The 22537-nt window shown below is 46.7% G+C and overlaps 1 long non-coding RNA gene across 7 annotated transcripts in view; it reads right to left on the minus strand.

The window, feature by feature from the left end:
• The window catches only part of LOC147092439 (uncharacterized), a 29578-nt gene extending 11043 nt beyond the window's left edge, over positions 1–18535 (minus strand). For 3 of the 7 annotated variants that reach the window (XR_015075043.1, XR_015075045.1, XR_015075041.1), the window contains exons 1-3: positions 18272–18530; positions 18149–18192; positions 6036–6145 (exon numbers count right to left, since the gene is read on the minus strand). This is a non-coding gene — a long non-coding RNA (uncharacterized LOC147092439). Of the gene's footprint in view, positions 1–4080; positions 4228–6035; positions 6151–18148; positions 18193–18271 lie in introns of all 7 variants that reach the window. The other 4 variants (XR_015075044.1, XR_015075042.1, XR_015075047.1 and 1 more) reach the window with 3 other exon arrangements.
• Positions 18536–22537: the final 4002 nt, after the last annotated feature.

Here is a 22537-nt window from a genome sequence, read left to right on the forward strand (position 1 = left end):
CCTCTCAATCTTCTAAACTCCAGTGAGTATAAGCCCAATCGACACACTCTCTCCTCATACGTCATTCCTGCCATCCCAGGTATCAGCCTGGTGAATCTTCGCTGCACTCCCTCCATGGCAAGAACGTCCTTCCTCAGGTAAGGTGACCAAAACTGCACACAATACTCAAGGTGCGGTCTCACCAATGCCGTGTACAACTGTAGAAAGACATCATTGTTCCTGTACTCGAACCCTCTTGCTACGAAGGCCAACATGCCATTTGCCTTCTTAACCGCCTGCTGCACCTGCATGTTTACCTTCAGCGACTGGTGCGCAAGGACACCCAGGTCTCTTTGCACTTCCCCTTCTCCCAATCTATTGCCATTCAAGTAATAATCTGCCTTCCTGTTTTTGCCACCAAAGTGGATAACCTCACATTTATTCACATTATAGTGCATTTGCCATGTTTCTGCCCAATCACCCAACCTGTCCAAATCGTACTGGAGTTTCCCGACATCCTCCTCGCAGCTTACCCTCCCACCCAGCTTTGTGTCGTCTGCAAATTTGGAGATATTACATCCAATTCCCTCATCCAGATCATTAATATATATTGTGAACAGCTGGGGTCCTAGGACCGATCCTTGCGGTACCCCACTAGTCACTGCCTGCCACTCAGAAAACGACCCGTTTATTCCAACTCTTTGCTTTCTGTCCGCCAACCAGTTCTCTATCCAAGTCAATACCGTGCCCCCAATCCCATGTGCCTTAATTTTGCACGCTAATCTCTTGTGTGGGAGCTTATCGAAAGCCTTCTGAAAGTCCAAATACACCACATCCACTGGTTCTCCCTTATCTATTTTACCAGTTACATCCTCAAAAAATTGCAGTAGATTAGTCATGCATGATGTAAATCCATGTTGACTTTGTCCGATCCTGTCACTGCTTTCCAAGTGCTCTGCTATTACATCTTTTATAATAGACTCTAGCATTTTCCCCACTACCGATGTCAGGCTTACCGGTCTATAATTCCCCGCTTTTTCTCTACCATCTTTTTTGAATAGTGGGGTAACATTAGCTACCCTCCAATCCATGGGTACCGTTCCAGAGTCTATCGAGTTCTGGAAGATGACCAGTAATGCATCTACTATCTCTGGGGCCACTTCCTTAAGTATCCTGGGATGTAGACCATCAGGCCCTGGGGATTTATCGGCCTTCAGTCCCATCAATTTTCCTAACACCATTTTCCTACAAATACTGATTTCTTTCAGTTCCTCTCTTTCATCAGACCCTATGTTCCCCGGCATCACTGGGAGGTCATTTGTGTCCTCCTTTGTGAAGACAGAACCAAAGTATGTATTTAGTTGGTCCGCCATTTCCTTGTTTCCCATTATAAATTCCCCTGATTCTGACTGTAAGGGACCTACGCTTGACTTCACTAATCTTTTTCTCTTCACATATCTATAAAAGCTTTTACAGTCAGTTTTTATGTTCCCTGATAGCTTAATCTCATATTCTATTTTCCCTTTCTTAATTAATCCCTTTGTCCTCCTTTGTTGACTCCTAAACTGCTCCCAATCCTCAGGATTATTGCTTTTTCTAGCCAATTTATATGTCCTCTCCTTGGATCTTATGCTATCCCTAATTTCCCTTGTTAGCCACGGTTGAGTCACCTTTTTTGATTTATTTTTATGCCAAACTGGGATGAACAAATTCTGTAGCTCATCCATTCGGTCTTTTATTATTTGCCATTTCCTATCCACCGTCAACCTTTGAGCGCCATTCTCCACTCAATCCTACCCAACTCGCTCCTCAGACCATGTGTTCGAACAGTGAAGACTAGAGGTAACAAAGGCATAGAGGCGGGATTCAGCAGCAGATGAGTTGAGGCAGGGGTGGAGATGGGCGATGTTAGAGAGTTGGATTTATGCAGTCTCAGTTATGGTACGGATCTGTGGTTGGAAGCTCATTTCAGGTTCAACCATGTCAAAGGCTGCAGACAGGTCGAGAAAGAGGCTGAGGCACTATCACATAGTACCAGTGATCACAATTTGATCACAAAGGACATAACATGAATTGGAGAGAGAGAGACTACTTAAATCCAAATAAAGTTTCCAAATTTATTGAGACGATGATCATGTGCTTGAGATGTCCTGTGAGACTTGGCCTGCCAGGTTTGATTAAGGTTGGGTGAGGCGCCAACTGTAGAGTTCCTTCAAGGAGGCGATTCTGACTGCAGTAGACCTATGCGCACCCATGCAAAGCTAAGGTACCAGTTTAAATGCCCTGCTGTTTGGTTAAACGGGACTATCTTTATATGCCCCACCCAATTTTACGGGTTAATTTTAACATTTGGCGATACTGGTAAACGGGCGATATTTGACAATTGGATGTTGGTCATACACCTCATTCAATTTTATTTAACGATAAGGAAAATCGGGAGAGATGTGTAATGAGAGGCCCATTAGATAGTGTCCATTTTACACTATCGTTAAGTAATAAAATCAGCCTCATTAGATCGAAATGAACAGGAAGAAATAGACGGAGTAGCCGGTTTTGGACCAACCAACTGATCGAATGCAATGTGCTCTGCCCAAGTTTGTCCTTACCCTACCGAAAGTTTATTTTTGTCACTCTTAAGTGGCTCGGTGTCCTTTTATTTCTGCCACACAGATTCAGAAAGAAATGCTGGTTAAATTGGTTATTATACTATGTTAAAAATGTAGGGAGAAGGAAGTTCATTGTTTATTGTGCAGATTGAGGGAGTGGTGGATTGATATGAGCTTATTCTGCATGTTCCAACTACTGATCAAAGTGTACATTGATAATAATGATCTAATCTTGGTTTCACTGAAATAAATTCTCAATCCAAATCGTACTGGAGTTTCCCGACATCCTCCTCGCAGCTTACCCTCCCACCCAGCTTTGTGTCGTCTGCAAATTTGGAGATATTACATCCAATTCCCTCATCCAGATCATTAATATATATTGTGAACAGCTGGGGTCCTAGGACCGATCCTTGCGGTACCCCACTAGTCACTGCCTGCCACTCAGAAAACGATAAATTAGTATCTCTAGGGATATGGTGCTGGGTAAGTTGAGGGGACTGAAGGCCGACAAATCCCCGGGGCCTGATAAACTACATCCTAGGGTACTTAAGGAGGTGGCCCTGGAGATAGCAGATGCTCTAAGGATCATCTTCCGGAACTCCATTGACTCGGGAACAGTACCCGTGGATTGGAGGGTAGCTAATGTTACCCCAATATTTAAAAAGGGGGGTAGAGAGAAAGCAGGGAATTATAGACCAGTAAGCCTTACATCGGTTGTGGGCAGAATGCTAGAGTCCATTATTAAGGATAAAATAGCGGAGCACTTGACAAATGGGGAAAGGATCGGACAGAGTCAACATGGATTTACAAAGGGTAAATCGTGTTTGACTAATCTGCTGGAATTTTTTGAGGAAGTAACTGGTAAAATAGATGGGGGAGAGCCAGTGGATGTGGTGTACCTTGACTTCCAGAAAGCCTTCGATAAGGTTCCACACAAAAGATTATCATGCAAAATTAAGGCTCATGGGATTGGGGGCAAAGTATTAACGTGGATAGAGAACTGGCTGGCGGATAGAAAACAGAGAGTTGGAATAAACGGCTCGTTTTCGGAGTGGCAGGCAGTGACCAGCGGGGTGCCGCAAGGATCTGTCCTGGGACCCCAGCTGTTCACAATATATATAAATGATCTGGATCAGGGAATTGGATGCAACATTTCCAAATTCGCTGACGACACTAAACTAGGAGGAGGGGTGGGCTCTGATGAGGATGTCAGGAGGCTACAGTGCGATTTGGACAGGTTGGGGGAATGGGCGGATACGTGGCAGATGCACTATAATGTGGATAAATGCGAGGTTATCCACTTTGGGGGTAAAAACAGGAGGGTAGATTATTATCTAAATGGCAATAGATTGGGAGATGGGGAAGTGCAGAGGGACCTGGGTGTGCTTGTGCACCAGTCACTGAAGGAGAGCATGCAGGTGCAACAGGCGATTAAGAAGGCAAATGGTATGTTGGCCTTCATATCAAGGGGGTTCGAGTATAGGAATAGGGATACCTTACTACAGCTGTACAAGGTGCTGGTGAGACCGCATCTGGAGTATTGTGTACAGTTTTGGTCGCCCCATCTGCGGAAGGATGTTCTTGCCATGGAAAGAGTGCAACGGCGATTCACCAGGCTGATACCTGGAATGGCGGGAATGACCTACGAAGAGAGATTAAATAGTTTGGGCTTGTACTCACTGGAGTTTAGAAGATTGAGAGGGGATCTCATCGAAACATATAAAATTATGGCAGGCCTGGACAGGCTGAATTCAGAGAGAATGTTTCCAATGGCCGGGGAGCACAGAACCAGGGGCCACAGTCTAAAAATAGCGGGCAAATCATTTAAAACAGAGATGAGGAAGAATTTCTTCACTCAAAGAGTGGTGAGCCTGTGGAATTCCCTGCCACAGAGGGCTGCGAAGGCTAATTCAATAAATATTTTCAAGAGAGAATTGGATATATTTCTGAAGGCTAAGGGGATTAAGGGTTACGGAGAAAAGGTGGGGACGGGGTACTGAACTGGTAAGATCAGCTATGATCTCAGACGAAGATCAGCCATGATCTCATTGAATGGCGGAGCAGGCTCGAAGGGCCGAATGGCCTACTCCTGTTCCTATCTCTATGTTTCTATGTTTCTATGTTTTGGACCAACCAACTGATCGAATGCAATGTGCTCTGCCCAAATTTGTCCTTACCCTACCGAAAGTTTATTTTTGTCACTCTTAAGTGGCTCGGTGTCCTTTTATTTCTGCCACACAGATTCAGAAAGAAATGCTGGTTAAATTGGTTATTGTACTATGTTAAAAATGTAGGGAGAAGGAAGTTCATTGTTTATTGCGCAGATTGAGGGAGTGGTGGATTGATATGAGCTTATTCTGCATGTTCCAACTACTGATCAAAGTGTACATTGATAATAATGATCTAATCTTGGTTTCACTGAAATAAATTCTCAACGTGGGTGGCACATAATCACTTGTTATTAGCAACAAAATGTGTAATAGAGACAATAATAGTTTTATTTGCATATTATAAAATGATTATAGGCTCAGGTTAGGAACATAAGCAGTGGCTCGACCAACGAAAGAGATGCAACAACATCCTAGATGCGTTTCTTGCAACTGCCTCCTGCTCCTCTCAAAATCTAGATCAGGACAACATTTGGAGATTTTCACCATCGCCATATGGGTGGTGATTTCAAAGGACAGGGTGATCAGCAATATTCCCATTATTCCACACTTCTGCAAAAGCAATCCACATTTTTTGCCTTATATCCTGTTCTATGTGCATCACGTCGATAGCAAGGTGCAAACCTGTACCTGTTGCATACAATAATGCATATTACTAGCTTTTATGAGATTATCAGTGATAAACCGATGAAACTGATCCACCCAGGTTCTGAATGCCAAAAATGGGCTGCGTCAGTACAAAGAAAGAATGAGAGAGATAATTGTTTCTGGATGAGACGTTGCTCTCCATTTGGAGCCATGTTTGCAACTTTGTTGATATAATGACAGGAAGCATACGATTGCCCCCGATGGGATACAGAGGCAAGAAATGAAAATTCCTAGCTATTCCACTAACATTCTTGCAACACTCACAATAAGGGGTCGGACATTTAGGACTGAGATGAGGAGAAATTTCTTCACTCAGAGGGTTGTGAATCATTGGAATTATCTACCACAGAGGGCTGTTGATGCTCAGTTGTTTAGTCTATTCAAGACAAGAGATCGTTAGAATTTCGAGAATCAACAGATATGGGGATAGTGCGGGAAGACGGAGTTGAGATTCAACATCAGCCATGATTTTATTGAATGGCGGAGCAGGCTCGAGTGCCGAATGACCTACTCCTGCTCCTATTTCTTATGTTTCTATGACTGTCGCAAGCACCACACAAATATGAAGTAGATGCGAATAGATTTCACCAGGATCTGGTGCAACTTTGCCTGTTATTATCGAATAATGTATTACCTTTCACTGATGTTTCTCTGTCCTAATTTCAGTGTCACGCTCAATGAGTGATATTCATGCTGGATCGGAATCAACACAGACGCATCCGCCAACTTCAATAGTTGTATATCCTGCTCTATGAAAAGAACTGTCTCAGTATGGCTGAAGATTGTGACAAATATTTTTAAAATCATTAAGCGATAAAACCTTCTCTGCTTGCCCTGTTAAGTGTCAGTAGAATTATCTTGATGAAGATTGTCTCTGTTAAATATGAACAGGCACAAACACACAAACACAAAAACACACATACATGCACCCAAACACAAACACAACAAAGACACACGCAACACCAACACCAAACACATACAAAACACACACGCCATATCCACACATATTACACACAAAACACGCATATACATATACACACACGCTCACTCACAACACATAAACACATCCCCATACAACACAGACATACACACACAAAACACACACACGCAAACATAAACACATACATACAACACAGACATAGACACACAAAACACACACACAAAACTCACATACACATTCAAAAGAGACACAAAACACAAATCTACACACAACATATGCACACAACACATTCAGCACACATATACACACACAAAACACAAGCAGACACATTACACAGAAGACAAAACAAACAGACGTATACAAACACCCACACATACAAATACACATACACCTGTACACACACAAACTCATACACCAACACACACATCTTATTCCTGCACGCACTTTTCACCGTGTCTCCATGACAAATATTTATAATAGGAACTGCCACCTTCAAAAAAATCACTCATGCATTTATATTTCACACAGAGCGCCAAAATTAATTTTATCCATGTAAGTCTGAAACACCATTTCACATATTTCAAGGACCACAATTCAGCCACCGCCATTCACGTGTGCATCGTGCTGTCCTTTCAGTCAATCAAACATTTTTACACGTTTTGTGACAAATTGCACATTCGTTCTACAGTACTGCTAGTCAGTTTGCAGATTTTTTTTACACGGGGTGTGAAGTATGTTACATAGAACTAAATAGACATTACTGAAGAGAAACAGGCCGTTCAGTCCAAACAGTGCGTGTTGGTCTTTATTCTCCACACAACTGGTAGTCTTCATCCCATGAAACCGCCCCGTTCCCAAATCTTTTTATTCCTTCAACCACACATGTAATGTATTCTTAAATGTTGACGTGCTTTCTGCTTCAATCATTAACTATAATAGTGCATTGTACAGCCTCACATCCCTCTGTTTAAACAGAATCCAACTCTCTATCCTAAATATCTTACAGTTAATCTTATGCCTCTGCTGCCTTGTTCTAGAACCCCACCCCCAGTCACTGGGAGAATCTGATTCCAACTACTCTGTCCATTCCCAAAGCGTTTTATTCCATCAACCAATTATCAAGTCTGACAAATCACCCTCTAATCTCCTCAGCTGAGGGGATCAGCCACCTGCTTGGGGTTAGTAAAATACATGCCTCCAATATGCACGTTTCGGTACTAACAAATTAATTATTTACCAGATCCATTATTGGTACCTCATTTTTTAATTATCAATGACCTCCTGCACAAATGAATAACACTGGATCAGTTCTGCGGCATTAAGATGATATAATTGTGCTCACTCTGTTGTGGGCCCTTACCAGAGAAACTCTATTTAAATATTGGGGTACCACTAATACCGGAGGAGCACGGTCACCTGTAGTGTAAGTGTAGGGGACTACTTGTATTGGAACAGCTTCATCAAATCTAATGTACATTTAGGGTTACCACTAGTGCAGCTGAAACACTATCACCTGTAGTTTAAGGGAATCTGTGCATTAATACGGGAGGAGATGGTCACCTCTAGTGTAAGTGGACGGTCCCACTATACTGGAGGATAACGGGCACCTCTTGTGATAGTGTCGGATATCACTGGTATGAGAGAAGCTTGGTCACCTCTAGTGTAAGTGAATGGGTACCATTAGTACAAGAGGAGCTTGGTCACCACTAGTGTAAGTGTAGGGGGACCAATAGTACAAGAGGAGCTTGTCAACTCTAGTGTAAGTGTACGGGAACCACTCGTACAAAACGAGCTTGGTCACATCTAGTGTGAGTTAAGGGGTACAATTAGAACAAGACGAGCTTGGTCAACACTAGAGTAAATGTATAGGTGCCACTTGTACAAGAGGAGATTGGTCACCTCGATGGGCCGAAGGGCCTCTTTCTGTGCTGCAAAACTCTATGGCCTAGAAATTCAGTTCGGACGCTATTGCGGCGCTAAAGTCGGGCGCTCGTCAAATTTAGCGGCCGCCGGAAAGTGCAGGCGAGCTCGCCGAAATTCAGTAGATTTGGCCAACTTTTTGGCCGAGCGCTGCAAAAGGCGTTGGAACCCTGTGTTCAGGCGCTAATCCGGCGATGCGGCCTAATAACGCCGATTCCGGGCGCAGCGCAGGTGCGATCATGTGGTGAGTGTCAGCAGACACCCTGACGCCGGCCAGCTCTTAAAGGGGGAAGGGTCAACTTTGACTGCAGCCACGCCCTGCATGCTGTAGCCATGCAACTAGGCCTCAGGACTGGTTGTGTGCCATATCAACGCCTGGAGGTCATGGAGAGGGCCCGTGAAAGAGCCCAGCGGTTCTCTGAGCATGCGCTGGGTGTGCTCCTTCATGGGGTGCGCAAAAGAAGACGGGTCGTGTGCCCGGCTAGTGGCAGGAAGGCTCCCAGGAGCCAGTTCAGGGAGGCGTGGACCAAAATTGCCCGGAGGGTCTCCTCCAACTCCGATGTTCCCAGGAGTGCGGACCAGTGCCGCAAGAAATACAACGACCTATGTCGGCTGGTCAAGGTGAGTACCCTTTCCATTGTCCCCCTCATCCTTGCATGTGCACCTCCCATTAGGGCCAAAGGGACATCCAAGGTCTAATGCCCAGCCCTGCTGCCGCTGCAATGGCACTTGCATGTTAATCAATAGCTCTTTCTGCACTTACCACACTGTGCAAGCTATTCCACCATGGCAGTCCTCACACACAGCTACAGGGCACCACACTGTGCAAGCTATTCCACCATGGCAGTCCTCACACACAGCTACAGGGCACCACACTGTGCAAGCTATTCCACCATGGCAGTCCTCACACACAGCTACAGGGCACCACACTGTGCAAGCTATTCCACCATGGCAGTCCTCACACACAGCTACAGGGCACCACACTGTGCAAGCTATTCCACCATGGCAGTCCTCACACACAGCTACAGGGCACCACACTGTGCAAGCTATTCCACCATGGCAGGCCTCACACACAGCAACGGGGCACCACACTGTACTTAGACGCCCTCCTTTCTCTTGCAGGCCAAACTGGCGAGGAACGCCAGGAGCCAGCGTGCCACTGGTGGAGGCCCTTGCGATTACCAGGAGCTAACGCCTCTGGAAGAGAGGGTGGCCCGACTGCTGCGTCACCCGGTGATTGGGCCTGTGGCGCTCGGCGACGCTGACCCTATACTGGAGCCCACTGGTAAGGACAGGACCGGGTGCACCTCTATCCTTGCCCTCGCGCATCAGATCTACATCCTTCCCCACTGGCCGAAAAATGCGCATAATGCACCAGTGCGGCCTCCCTCGCTGTTGGCCTGTCCTCACTCTAAAGCTACACTTGTGCCTTCCTGCTTTCAGCTGGTGAGGAGGAGGTGCTCCCTGAAGCCCACACAGCCAGGCCCTCGGAGGAGGAGGACGTCGAGGAGCAGCAGGAAGGCGCCACCTCGGGGGAACCCTCCTCCGCTCCAGGAGATGGAAATGAAGGGGAGACGTCTGGCATGCCGGAGAGCCAGGGGGAGGCAGGGGAGGGGAGCCCCGAACCTGGTCTCAGTGGCATGGACGCCCGCGGCAAGGCTCCGGCGGCACACCAGCCTTCTGCCCAGAGGGGGGAGGCGGTGGAGGGGAGGGCAGAACCTGGTGCCAGTGGCGTGGCCGCACGCGGCAACGCTCCAGTGGCATGCCAGCCTTCTGGCCAGAGGGTGGAGGCGCCCTCCAGTCCGGACTCGGACGTCGCCCAGGAGGTGCGCCTCCTGGACGAGATGTCGGCGGCGTCGGAGCGCCGGCACGTGGAAATCATGGAGGTGGTGGCACAGATGCCTCACGCCATCGAAAGCCTCGCTCAAAGTGTGGTGGCTTTCGGCCAATCCCAGGCCAGGGGCCTAGAGCTTTTCGCAGCAGCGCACGCCAGGGGGGTGGAGCTCCTTGTGGCAGCACATGAGAGGGGGTTCGAACAACTCGAGGCAGCGCAGCACGCCAGTCGCCAGCTGAGAGGTGCTGTGCAGACAATGGCACTGCAGATGCGGGGACATGCCGGCGCAGTTGGGGCACTGACTTCCGCCACCCTCGCACTGGCGCGGAGTCGTCGCCAGGCCAGCCGCCGCCCTGCTGCCGCACACCGGTCTGGCGAGCAACAGTTTGGCGCGCTTGCTCCCCGGCCAGGCCGGCCTAGTGCACGTGTGTCTGGCAACCAGCGCGCGCCTGGGAGCACCCACCTTGTCCCCATTGGTGCAGGCGAGCCTGCCACTCCCCCAGCCAGGGTGCAAGGAGCTGCTGGAGCCAGTGAAGAGGGCCACCCACAGCTGCAGCAGCCACCAGCCGGCCCCTCCCGGGCCCGCCCTCGTGTAGGCCGACCCCCAAGGCCATCTGGTGAGACGCCTTGTCGCCCTGAGGATCCTTCCCCCAGCCTCGCCACAGCCTCACGGCCTGGCTTGAGGCGCAGCAGCAGGACGGGCCGGGGCAAAAGACGCCTGTCGACAGACTCGCCCTCTCGCCACACCGAATAGAGTGTGTTGAGCGAGGGTTTGGGTGATGCGGGGGCTTCTGTTCTGGGGGGCATTATGTGTTTTGGTTTTATGGGGGTCTTTGTGTTGTTGGGGGGGCTTGTTTTTGTTAGGCCAGTGACGAAGGCCATTTGGATGGTGATGTTATGTTAGTCCTCCCCAGGTTTTGGGAGTGACAGAAGTTTGTTACTGTTTTTTGGGGGTCTTCTCTGTTTTGCTCTTCCATGTGGGAAGGGCCCTGAGTTTTTGAAATAAATATGTTTATTTATTCACCATGTGCAGGTGTCATGTTTCAAGTGGTTGTTGGGTTAACCGGCTGAGGGCTTGCAAAGCGGCTGCGTTCAGTGGGCCAGGCCATTCCCTGACAGGGGGCCTAGAAGTGTCGAGCAATAAGCCCCCGGCGGACGGCCCTTGGACCTTGTCGCTCCCTCCTGGCCTGGTGCTCCTCCTCCTCAGGGTCCTCCTGCTCGTCCTCCTGAGGTGGTGGTGCAATGTCAGGTGGCAGTGCCTGAGTCCTGCGGATAGCCAGGTTGTGGAGCATGCAGCACACCACGATGAACTGGGAGACTCTATCCGGCGAATACTGAAGAGACCCGCCCGAACGATCCAGGCAACGGAACCGTTGCTTGAGGACACCTATCGTTTGCTCTATTAGGTTCCTTGTGGCTTGATGGCTTTCGTTGTATGCCAGCTCCGCTGGGGTCCTGGGCGCGCGGAGCGGGGTCATGAGCCATCTGCACAAAGGGTAGCCCTTGTCCCCGATAAGCCACCCCTTGGTGGAGGCTGTGCCTGGAACATGTCAGCCACAGTAGTCTGTCACAGGATAAAGGCATCGTGGCTGCTTCCTGGGAAGCGGGCATTGACAGCTAGGATGCGCTGCCTGTGGTCACACACCAGCTGCACATTTAGGGAATGGTAGCCCTTCCGGTTGCGGTATTGCTCGGCATTGTGGATAGGTGCCCGCATAGCCACATGCGTGCAGTCAATGGCGCCCTGCACCATGGGGAAGGCCGCGATCCTGGCAAATCCGAATGCACGCTGCTCCTGCTTGTGTTGGGTCATGGGGAAGGAGATGAATTGGTGCCTCCTCGCGAAAAGTGCTTCGGTGACCTGTCGGATGCAGCGATGCGCGGCGAACTGGGAGATGTTTGCGATGTCCCCAGCAGCGGCTTGGAAGGAGCCGCTTGCATAAAAGCTGAGAGCCACCGTCCCCTTCACTTCCACCGAGAGAGACGCCCTGGACATGAGCTCTGGCTGCAAATCTGCATGGAGCAGCTGGCAGATCTCTTCAACCACCTCCCTTCTGAAGCGCAGCCTCTTAACACAATGCGTCGCAGTCATGGTGAGATATGAGACCTGCTCCCGGTATTGCCTGACTGGGTAAGGCCTACGTTGGCGACGCCTAATGGCCCCTCTGCGTCTAGGCATGCCTGGCCCTGTCTCAAAGCGTCTGCGAGCCCTTCGCACAAAATGTAGGAACTGAGGGTTGGCCCCCCATGCAGCCCCCATTACAAAGTTCCAAACAGCAAACTCACAAGGATGCAAATGTCAAAGCACTGGCTAGAAGCCAAAAATACCTCTCCTATGGTGTCCGAAATCAGTAATCTCTGTGCCTTGCTCTCTGTGCAGAAATGCAAACCAGTCAAGTCATTGCAGCGAAATGGCTGGCTTTTATGGGTGAGTGGATGTGCCCTTTAATTAGTGCCCCCCGAATCCCACAGGGCCTCTGTTGAGTTCCATTTCACAGTTCTTAGCAGCGCCACGGCCACATCGGCCGGGCGCCACTGAATATCCGGTTTGGGGCGCACAAACGGCGTTGCACGACGGAATGACGTCATAAGATGCGCGCGCAGCTGAGCGGGCGCTAACACTTTGCGCCGGCGCTAAAGCCCAGCTGAATTTCGGCGTAGGCGCAGATCCGGCGGTGCCCGGGCGCTAAGTGGATAGCGCTGGAAATCTGGCGCTAACGGCTGGCGCAAACAGCTGAATTTCTAGGCCTATGACTCTATGAGCTAGATTTTCAGTTGCTTGCGCCAGCAGTTAGCGCCTTAAGAGAAGTGATTTTCGGGCGCTACACGCAGCGCAGTTTGCGCCCCGCCCCAAATTAAGTTGCCCGTTAGCGCCGGCGCAAAGTTTAGCGGCCGCCCGGATGCGCGCGCAGAAAATGACGTCACATCCTCGTGCAACGCCCTTTGGCCGCCCCGAATCCAAACTTCAGTCGGACCGTCCCATTCTGCGGCTGGCGTCCAGAGCGTTTGTAAAATGGAACGCAACACACCCTGGGGAGCGCAAATTAAAGGGCACTCCTCCTGCACTATAAACGGCAGTCTGCATGTGTTGTGTAGAAGGATCCAGTGTGTTGTTGTGAACGGTGTATTTATGTTTTCCTCCTCCTCCTCCTCCTCCTCCTCCTCCTCCTCCTCCTCCTCCTCGTCCTCGTCCTACGACTACTACTACTAGTACTACTACTACTACTACAAAAACACATGCACCCTTCCCCTTTAAGAGCTCACTGGCACCAGATTGCCTGCCGTGCGCTGCGCCCGAGCTCGGGCGCTGCGCTCTTCACCGCCGGCTTAGCGCCTAAAGATAGTAGTGGAATGCCTCTTTTAGCGCTCCACCAACCTCTTAGGGCGAAGCCACTGAATTTCCGGCAACGGGGCGCTACTTTGGGGCGGGCGCTAACTTCGGGCGGGCGCTAAGGTTAGCGCCCCAAAACTGTCTATACTGAAAATCTAGACCTATGACTCTATGACACCTCTAGTGCAAATGTAGGGGGACCACTAGTACAAGAGGAGCTTGGTCACCTTTAGTGTAAGTGTAGGGGGACCACATGTACAAGAGGAGCTTGGTCACCACTAGTGTAAGTGTACAGGTGCCACTTGTACAAGTGGAGGTTAGCCACCTCTAGTGTAAGTGTAGGGGGACCATTTGTACAAGAGGAGTTTGGTCACCACTAGAGTAATTGTAGTGCTACCACTCGTACAAGAGGAGCTTGGTCACCACTAGTGTAAGTGAAGGGGTACCAATAGTACAACAGGAGCTTGGCCAACTCTAGTGTAAGTGTACCGGGACCGCTTGTACAAGGCCAGCTTGGTCACATCTATTGTAAGTGAAGTGGTACAACTAGAACAAGAGGAGCTTGGTTACCATTAGTGTAAGTGTAGGGAGTTGACACATACAAGAGGAGCTTAGTCACCTCAAGTGTAAGTGTAGGGATACCATTAGTACAAGAGGAGCTTGGTCACCTCTAGTGTCGGTGTAAGGGGTACCATTAGTACAAGAGGAACCTGATCACCCCTAGTTTAAGTGTAGGGGTACCATTAGTACAAGAGGGGTAATTGCAATTGCGGAGATGTGACTCCAGGGTGACCAAGGCTGTGAATTCAACATCCAGTGGTATTCAATATTCAGGAATAACAGGCAAAACGGAAAGGGAGGTGGGGTAGCATTGCTGGTTAAAGAGGCGATTAACACAATCATATGGAAGCATATTAGCTCTGATGATGTGGAATCAGTATGGGTCGAGCTGAGAAATACCAAGGGGCAGGAAATATTAGTGGGAGTTTTATACAGACCCAAAAACAGTAATGTTGAGGTTGGGCATGGCATTAAATGGGAAATTAGAGGCGCGTGCAATAAGAGCACATCAGTTATCAAGGATTACTTTAATCTGCATATACATTGGGCTAACCAAATTAGTAACAATACTGTGGAGGAGGAATTCCTAGAGTGTATACAGGATGGTTTCCTGGACCAATATCTCGAGGAACCAACTGGAGATCAGGCCATCTTAGACTGGGTATTATGTAATGAGAAAGGGATAATTAGAAATTTGTTGTACAAGGCCCCTTGGGTCGGAGCAATCATAATATGATCGAATTCTTCATTAAGATGGAGAATGAAATAGTTCACTCAGAGACTAGGGTCCTAAATTTAAATAAAGGAAACTACGATGGCCTGAGGCACGAGTTGCGTAGGATTGATTGGGGAATGTCATTCAAAGGGTTGATGGTGGATAGGCAATGGCAAATATTCAGAGACCGCATGGATGAACTACAGAATTTGGTCATCCCTTTTTTGCCATAAAAATAAAACAAAAAAGGTGAGTCAACCATGGCTAATGAGGCAAATTAGGGATTGCATAAGATCCAAGGAGAGGGAATATAAGTTGGCCAGAAAAAGCTGCAAAACTGAGGATTGGGAGAAGTTTATGATTCAGCAAAGGAGGACAAAGGGATTAATTAAGAGGGGGAAAATAGAATATGAGAGTGAGCTTGCAGGAAACATAAAAACAGACTGTAAAAGCTTCTATAGATATGTGATGAGAAAAAGATTGGTGAAGTCAAGCATAGGTCCCTTCCAGTCAGAATGAGGGGAATTTATAATGGGGAACAAAGAAATGACTGACCAATTAAATACATACTTTGTTTCTGTCTTCACAAAGTAGGACACAAATGACATTCCAGAGATTTCGGGGAACATAGGGTCTAATGAGAGGGAGGAATTGAATAAAATCAGTATTTGTAGAGAAATGGTGTTAGTGAAGTTGACAGGAATGAAGGCCGATAAATCTCCAGGGCCTGATAATTTACATCCTATGGTACTTAAGGAAGTGGCCCTAGAAATACTAGATGCATTGCTGGTCAACCTCCAAAATTCTATAGACTCCTAAATAGTTCCCATGGATTGGAGGGTAGCTAATGTGATCCCACTATTTAAAAACGATGGTAGAGAAAAGCGGGGAATTACAGACCGGTAAGCCTGACATCGGTAGTGGGGAAAATGCTAGAGTCCATTATATAAGATGTAATAGCAGAGCACTTGGAAAACAGTGACAGGATCGGGCAAAGTCAACATGGATTTACAAAAGGTAAATCATGCTTGACTATTCTACTGGAATTTTTTGAGGATGTAACTGGTAGAATAGATAAGGGAGAACCAGTGGATGTGGTGTATTTGGACTTTCAGAAGGCTTTCAAAAGCGTCCCGCATAAGAGATTGGCATGCAAAGTTAAAGCACATGGGATTGGGGATAAGGTACTGACTTGGATAGAGAACTGGTTGGCACACAGGAAGCAAAGAGTTGGAATAAACAGGTCTTTTTCCAAGTGGCAGGCAGTGACTAGTGGGGTACCGCAGGGATCGGTGCTAGGACCCCAGCTATTCACAATACATATTAATGATCTAGACGAGGGAACTATATGTAATATCTCCAAATTTGCAGACGACACAAAGCTGGGTGGGCATGTGTGCTTTGAGGAGTTTGCAGAGAAACTCCAGTATGATTTGGACAGGTTGGGTAATTGGGCAGATGCATGGTGGATGCAGTATAATGTGGCTAAAGGCGAGGTTATCCATGATCTCATTAAATGGCGGAACAGGCTCGAGGGGCCGAATGGCCTACTCCTGCTCCTGTCTTCTATGTTTATATGTTTCTATGATCAACTCTAGTTAAAGTGTATGGTCCCACTATACCGGAGGTGAACGGACATCTCCTGTGATAGTGTTGGGTAACAGAGGTACCGGAGGAGCTTATTCACCTTCAGTGTAAGTGTACGGGGATGGCTCGTACAAGAGGAGCTTGGTCATCTTTAGTGTAAGTGTAGGCACACCGCTAGTACAAGAGGAGCTTGGTCACCTCTAGTGTAACTGTACCGTTATCACTAGTACAAGTAAAGCTTGGTCACCATAAGTGTAAGTGTATGGGTACCTCTAGTACAAGAGGAGGTTGGTCACCTCTAGTGCAAGTGTACGGACCCACAATACCAGAGGAGAATGAACACCTCTTGTGATAGTGCCGGGTACCAGTGGTATCGGAGGAGCTTGTTCAACTCCAGTGTAAGTGAAGGGGTACCCTATAACAAGAGGAGCTTGGTCACATTTAGTTTAAGTGTAGGGGACCACACATACAAGAGGAGCTTGGTCACGACTAGTGTAAGTGTAGCAGAGCAATTTCACATGTAGTGTAAGTGATCCTGTGCATTAATATCAGAGGAGATGGTCACATCTAGTGTAAGTGAACGGTCCCACTACACTGGAGGAGAATGGTCACCTCTTGTGATACTGTCAGATACCACTCCTACAAGTGTAGCTTGGTCACCTCTAGTTTAATTGTAGGGGGACCACAAGTACAAGAGGTGCTTGGTCAGCACGAGTGTAAATGAGGGCGTACAACTAGTAGAAGAGGAGTTTGGTCACATCTAGTTTAAGTGAAATGGTACCATTAGTACAAGAGTAGACCGGTCACCTCTAGTTTAAGTGATGGGTTACCACTGGAGTAAGATGAGCCTTGTCACCTCTAATGTAAGTGGAGGGGTTCCACTAATACAAGAGGAGCTTTGTCACCGCTAGTGTAAGTGACGGGGTAACACTAGTAAAAGAGGAGCTTGGTCACCACTAGTGTAAGTGTAGGGGCACCACTAATACAAGAGGAGCTTTGTCACCTCCAGTGTAAGTGAAGGCATACCACTAGTAAAAGAGGAACTTGGTCACCACTAGTGTAAGTGTAGGGGTACCACTAGTAGGAGAGGAGCTTGGTCACCACTAGTGTAAGTGAACGGGTACCTCTATTACAAGAGTTGGTTTGTCACCTTATTGTAAAAGGTCTTAAAACACGAGGGGAGCGGCTGAGAGGATATGTAGCATGGTGCAAAGTCTCGATCTCTAACTCTTGCAGCAAGTCCCCTTCACCCATCACACATGTGCTCGCTGACCTACATTGGCTCCAGGTTAAGCAGCGCCTCGATTTCAAAATTCTCATCCTTGTTTTCATATCCCTCCATGGCCTCGCCCCTTCCTATCTCTGTAACATCCTGCTGCACCACAACACCCCCGAATTATCTGCGCTCCTCAAATTCTGCCCTCTTGAGCATCCCTGATTATAATGGCTCAAACATTTGTGGTCGTGCCTTCTGTTGCCGAGGCTCTAAGATCTGGAATTCCATCCCTAAACCTCTCCACCTCTCTACCTTTCTTTCCACCTTTAAAGACGCACCTCAAAACCTACCTCTTTGAATAAGTTTTTGGTCACCTGCACTAATTTATCCTTACGTGGATCGGTGTCAAATTTGTTGTCTTATAATACTCCTGTGCAGCGCGTTTTACTACTTTAAAGGCGCTATATAAATACAAGTTGTTGCTGTTGTTGTTTGTTCATAAGCATTTCATCAAATGGAAATGCATTTCAATGCTAGTTACAACAGCAGAATGTTAGTGTGTGAGATTACATTTGTTAGTTTTATTATATTAGATGACTCTATGGCAAGTAGTCAATTCCTAAAAAAAAACATAATTTCTTACCTGATCCGTTATTGATACTTCATCTTTTCAATATCATTGACCACCTGCACAAATAAATGGTGATGGATCAGTTCAGTTACATTAAAACACTATAATTGTGCTCAGTATATTCTGCTTCCTTACCTTGTGCTGCGGCTCCTGATTCTGGTTCCAGAGAGTCCGGGTAAGTTAGCGTTGTGCTTTCTGCAGGTTATTGCAAACACCCTGGGTAAAGATCAGTTATATATCACAATCATAAACACGACCTTCAGCCTGATCAGTGCAATCCCTCCCCGCCCTGTTCTCTGGTGCTGGACTCGATCAGAATCACATACGTTCTCATTCTGTTTGAATCCTTGTGATGAATTTAATCTTTTAACCAAAGTCAAAGATTCTTGGTGTGGTAACAATGACTAAATTCATCTCTTCCAACTGCGATTCTGAAGATCCCACAGAAAAATTGGATTCTGTATTAGGAACCAGTTCAATGTCATAAATTCGATGACATTGCTCAACATAAAACCTGTTTATTATCAGAGTATAAAAGGGCAAAGATAGCAAGGGACAAATATTGCTGTTAGTTTATTGGAATCAAACACCAGAGGGAAGGGCACAGTGAGCTCTCTGAGTTAACACGTTAAAGATTGGTATTACCTTCCTTTCGAACATTAGCTGTTTGTTTGAACCGATTCTAACGCTGCATGCATTTAATTCATGCTGAAACTGGCACTATTAATCTTGGTATTAGGCTTTTCACTCCTGATCTGGATTGCAGTGGAGTTCTTTAATTCCCGTCACATGATTGCTAACAGGTTATTTTCCACTGAAGGTCATTTATTAGAAACATAGCAAAGATTATAAAATCCGGGCGATAGTCTCAAGTTAATAAGTAACAGTCTGGGCCTCGATCATCATGGCGTTCACCCCCATGAGTATCAGGCTTCAGGTTTCACTGACTGAAAATGTGTGCGGTAAGCAAGCAAACTCTTTGAATCATTTGCCAGTTGACTTTTATTCGTGGTATTGTAAATTCACCTTTTCATTTTATTCTTTAAAAAAATATCGCACAGCGGATTCATTATGAGACGGAAAAACTCTGAAATTTAAATTATTTTCCTAATTATCATTTGCTTTTAACATGAAGATTAAAACATAGTGATATATATCCCGACTCCTCCATGTCCGATTCCCCTTCCTCCTTCCTTAGTGGCATCTGTGGCTCAGTGGGGAGCACTCGCGCATCGGAGTCAGAAGGTTGTGCGGTCAACTCCAACTCCATGAGACTTGAGCACAAACATCTAGGCTGGTACTTCAGTGCAGTGCTAATCGAGTGCTGCACTGTAGGCCTTGCCGTCTTTCGGATGAGAGGATCATCCGAGGCCCTGTCTGCTCTCTCAGATGGACGTAAAATATCTTATGGCACTATTTCGAAGAGGAGCAGTATAGTTATCCCCAGAGTTCTGGACACTATTTATCCTTCAATCGACATAACAAAAAAAATCAGTTTTCTGTTCATTACATTATTGCTGTTTGTGGGAGCTTCCTGTGCGCAAATTGGCTGCCACATTTCCTTCATTACAACAGTTACTACACTACAATTGTATTTCATTGGCTGGAAAGAGCTTTGGGATGTCCCGAGGTCGTGAAAGGTGCTAATTCAATGGAAGACGTTTTTTTTCCTTCGAGCTGCTCCTTCCAGTGCTTCATGTCTGGTTTCCCAATTATCCTGCTCCTGAATTCCTTCCTTCTCCAACTGCTACCATCCTAATTCTCCCCTTTGCCTTGCTTTCCTCCTGCACATTGCTAGATTCTGCCCCTGCCTTCCGGATCTTCATAAATAGAAACATCGAAAAATAGCAGCAGGAGTCGACCATTCGGCCCTTCGAGCCTGCTCCACCATTCAATAGGATCATGGCTGATCCTCTATCTCAATACCATATTTGCGCTCTCTCCCCATACCCCTTGATGCCTTTTGTGTCTAGAAATCTATCTATCTCCTTCTTAAATAAATTCAGTGATTGGACTCCACAGCTTTCTGCGGTAGAGAATTCCAAAGGTTCACCACCCTCTGAGTGAAGAAATGTCTCCTCATCTCGGTCCTAAATGTCCTACCCCGTGTCATGAGACTGTGACCCCTCGATCTTGACCCCCCCCAAACCAGGGGATAAATCATCCCTGCATCCAGTCTATCTAGCCCTGTCAGAATCTTTTACGTTTCAATGAGATCCCCTCTCATTCTTCTACACTCTAGTGCATACAAGCCTAGTCGAGTCAGTCTCTCCTCGTACGACAATCCTGCCATCCCAGGAATCAGTCTGGTGAACCTTCGCTGCACCCCCTCTATGGCAAGTATATCGTTTCTTAGGTAAGGAGATCAAAATTGTACACAGTACTCCAGGTGTGGTCTCACCAAGGCCCTGTATAACTGTAGTAAGTCATCCTTGCTCCTGTACTCAAATCCTCTTGCAATGAAAGCCAACATACCATTTGCCTTCCTAATTGCTTACGATTCTCACTGTCAGTTCCCTTCCACCTCTTCAATGTCTGGTTAACGTCCCTACGTCATTCTCCATCCTGCTGCAAGCCTGATTCCACATCCCTCACAAAGATACATCAAAGTTATTCAAACTACTCCAACATCACACTAAATACGTGCATAATTCCCCATAACCTACAGAATCCATCTTATATTAGCTTCACCGAATGCAGTTCCTGACTAGAGAAATCGTACCTACAATACCGGGCCAGCAGCCGCCTAATGCTTCTCTTCAATATTCCATTATTTCTGCTCACGCATCTCCATATTGAAAACTGGTCTATTGTTGATCACTCGATCCTTTTTATTTCAATCTGTCGTCTCCATCTACCCCAGATATATATCTATTTGGCCTTTTTGAACCGCTGTAATCCTTGTGCTGAAGAAGCTATTTGGATTGTGCTGAGAAGTTAATTACAGGGTTTGGACTCACCAACGATGAAGGAGCCATGACATGTGTTACAGTCAGGATGGCCTGTGATGTGCAGGGGACATAGGAGCAGATGCCAACTCATGGCAAGAAGCGCTAGCGAAGCAGGAGAAGTGACTGTGATGTGAGGTCTCTGTGATGCAAGAAAGATTCTGAATTTGAAAATGTGACTTCAAAGGAGCAGTGGAACCCGAGAAATTACAGCAAAGTGATTCGTTTATTTATAATCAAGTCATGTGTTTAATTTATTATTTAATTAAAAACAGTGTTCAACTAATTAATCAGATCGAAGTGGTTCAAATTAACTAAGTGGAGGATTAGCAACATTCAAGGGTTACAAATTTCAGAAATTAAAATTTAATATATAGAAATATACTGTAATAGCTGATATATAATAAATAGGAGTTGCGGAAGTAATTAAATAAAGAAGCTACTTAACAAAGAAACAAGGTTAATTAGCTACAAATTCATCCAAAATCAAGATAAATTCAAAATATCTAAATGTAATCTAGATCTCAAGTTAATGTATTATATCTAGAACTAAAATATTACTGATAAATAAATATAAACTAGAAATGGTAGTTCAGGTTTTGTATCGGGACTGTGATATGTGGACAGCAAGACTGACCCGAATCTGGGCCTGCAGTAAAAGCTTTTGCGTCAGAGTCTTTGAGCTGGTGTGCGAGTTAGAGACGCTCCGGCATTTAAGGGAAGGGAAGGGATTCTTGAATATTTTTCTCCAGTGTGCACTCACAACTCAGAGGAAAGTACAGGGGCAGAAAGAGGAGATGCGACTGTTAGTCAGCAGGGTAAGGAGGCCTAAGGGGAAATAGAGATGGAGGTCATAAAGTCACTTGTCCTTGTCTAACAGGTACAATGTACTTGCTACTTGTGAGGATAAGGATACAGGCTGCGGGATGGACGTCCAGAATGCAAACCACTGCAAAGTAGAGCAGGAGGCAGTCTAGGGGGGGTGGATGGGCAAAGTAAAACGTTTGCAGTAACATGGCATATGATAATCGTGGGGAGAGCTGGTAGCCTCTGCAGTCAAGAAGGGTATGTTGGTTACCTGGTGCACAGCTAACGATATCTCAGAGCAACTGGAGAGGAACTTGGAAAGGGAGGGGGCAGATCCCATTGTCGTGGTCCATGATTGGCATGGCTACTCGAGAATTTAAATTCAGTTATTTAAATAAAAATCGTAGTATCAGTAATGGTGACCACCAAACTACCGGATTGTTGTAAAAACCCATCTGGTTCACTAATGTCCTTTAGTGAAGGATATCTGCCGTCCTTACCTGGCCTGGCCTGGCCTATATATGACTCCAAACCCAAAGCAATGTGCTTGACCATGAACTGCCCTCTGAATTGGCTTAACATGTATCAAACCGCTGCAAAGGAGTATACTGACAACAAAGCGGACTGATCACCCGGCATTACCTTC

The sequence above is a fragment of the Somniosus microcephalus genome, unplaced genomic scaffold, assembly GCF_052327205.1.
Source record: "Somniosus microcephalus isolate GS21.2 unplaced genomic scaffold, FLI_Smic_1.0 unresolved_chr2, whole genome shotgun sequence".
NCBI lineage: Eukaryota > Metazoa > Chordata > Chondrichthyes > Squaliformes > Somniosidae > Somniosus > Somniosus microcephalus.